Below are 1,921 nucleotides of genomic sequence, written 5' to 3'. Positions count from 1 at the left end.
GTAGGGGGTGGGGTGTTTGGAAAATGATTGGGATTAGATGAGATCAGGAGGTGGAGCCCTCAGGAATGGGATTAGTGCCCTTATAAAAGAGCCCCCGAGAGCTCTTACCCTCTCCTCATCAGGCACCAAATCTGTGGGCACCCTGAACAGGACTTCCAGCCTCAAGAACTGTGAGAGGTTTCTGCTGTTGAAACCACCCAATTTGTGGCATTTTTGTTACAGAAGCCCAAACAGACAAAGACAAGTAGAATGAAGTTATCTGCACATATTATAATTAAGTTAAAAAATATTTTTTAAAAACCCACAGGGCCCTAACCGGTTTGGCTCAGTGGATGGAGCGTCGGCCTGCGACTCAAGGGTCCCGGGTTCGATTCTGGTCAAGCACATGTGCCTTGGTTGCGGGCACATCCCCAGTGGGGAGTGTGCAGGAGGCAGCTGATCGATGTTCTCATCGATGTATCTGACTCTCTATCCCTCTCCCTTCCTCTCTGTAAAAAAATCAATAAAATATATTTAAAAAAACCCAAAAAACCCCACAGGATAAGCCCATGAAACACAAAAACATTGTATATCTCATTAAAAACCATTCTTTTCTCTCTGCCTCCCACTCCTTAATGAGCCGAAAGATCCTATATAATAAAAGCCTAATATGCTAAGTGTCCATTCGTTCATTCAACCAATCAAAGTGAAATATGCTAATGATATGCTAAGGCCACTCAACCACTTGCTATGTTGTGCACTGACCATCAGGAGGAAGACACTCCAACTGGTAGGTTAGCTTGCTGCTGGGGCCCAGCCAATCAGGACTGAGCGATACTGGGGGGGATACGCCCTGGAGACCTCCTGCATTCCCTTCCTGGCTGGCCAGCCTCCCATGTCCCTCCCATGCGTTCCCTCCCTGGCTGGCCAACCTCCCACGTTCCTCCCAAGCCCAAAGATAGTGCACTGGTGGGGTCCCTCAGCCTGGCCTGTGCCCTTTCAGGACCCCTCAGGGGATGTCGGAGAGCTGTTTCAACCTGAACCCGCTCAAGGCAGTAGCTGCCCCATGGTGGTCAGTGCACTCCCACAGGGGGAATCACCAATCAGCCAGAAGCCAGGCTCGACTGGTGAGTGCAGCAGTGGTGGCAGGAACCTCTCCCACCTCTGTAGCAGCGCTAAGGATGTCCCACTGACTGTTTAGGGCTCCGGACTGCGAGAGGGCACAGGCTGGGCTGAGGGACCTCGCCCACCCCTCACCCTCACGCACATTTTTCGTGCACGGGGCCTCTAGTCTTAAATAAACAACTTAAAAATACACTGGAAATTGCAGCACAATATCTTTAAAGAACCAGCATCTTCTTTCACTAATTGAATATATTTTTCAAGAGAAGTTATTAGATGTTATCTAATGGAGTTGACAATATCTAATGGAGTCGGAAAAAATATATCACAGAATTAACACTGGAAACCCCTGCAACATACTGTGCAAGATCTGGAGGCAAAGACTTTCCTTCAAACCTAATTATCGTGGGCCATTCTGTCACCAGGAATGTAACGATGAGCATGAAAATCCATTTCTTGTTTCCTCAACCTTTCTTTCTCCTACATGTGATTTACCGGTAATAAATCCTGAACATCTCTTTCCCCCCACACCACTAGACCCCGGGGTTCTTGAAGGTGCAAGGTGTTTGCTTCTGAACATGATGGATATTAAAAATTACATGTTTCTTCATGAATGGATGAAGAAAAACAATCAGGCCATTTTTTTCCAATACAAGTTCATACTCTCAAACTTTCATAGGGCCTTCAGGACAGGTCAGGTTCTTGATTATTTACTTCCCTTGATTCCCAGCTTCCATTCAGTTTGTGTGTGTGTCTATCCTATACATTAATAAAAAATGTTTGACTCTGAATTCCTATCACTCTCCTGTCTTACTTTTTC

At 46.4% G+C, this 1,921-nt stretch overlaps 1 protein-coding gene across 1 annotated transcript in view; it reads right to left on the bottom strand.

The window, feature by feature from the left end:
• Positions 1-1,921, bottom strand: part of LOC107183841 (E3 ISG15--protein ligase HERC5-like) — an 8,681-nt gene that overhangs the window by 5,125 nt on the left and 1,635 nt on the right. The gene's annotated exons all lie outside the window — the stretch shown is intronic.

This window comes from Myotis davidii, unplaced genomic scaffold (assembly GCF_000327345.1).
Source record: "Myotis davidii unplaced genomic scaffold, ASM32734v1 scaffold963, whole genome shotgun sequence".
In the NCBI taxonomy this organism is placed as follows: Eukaryota; Metazoa; Chordata; class Mammalia; order Chiroptera; family Vespertilionidae; genus Myotis; species Myotis davidii.
This window is presented reverse-complemented; position numbering and strand designations above follow the sequence as displayed.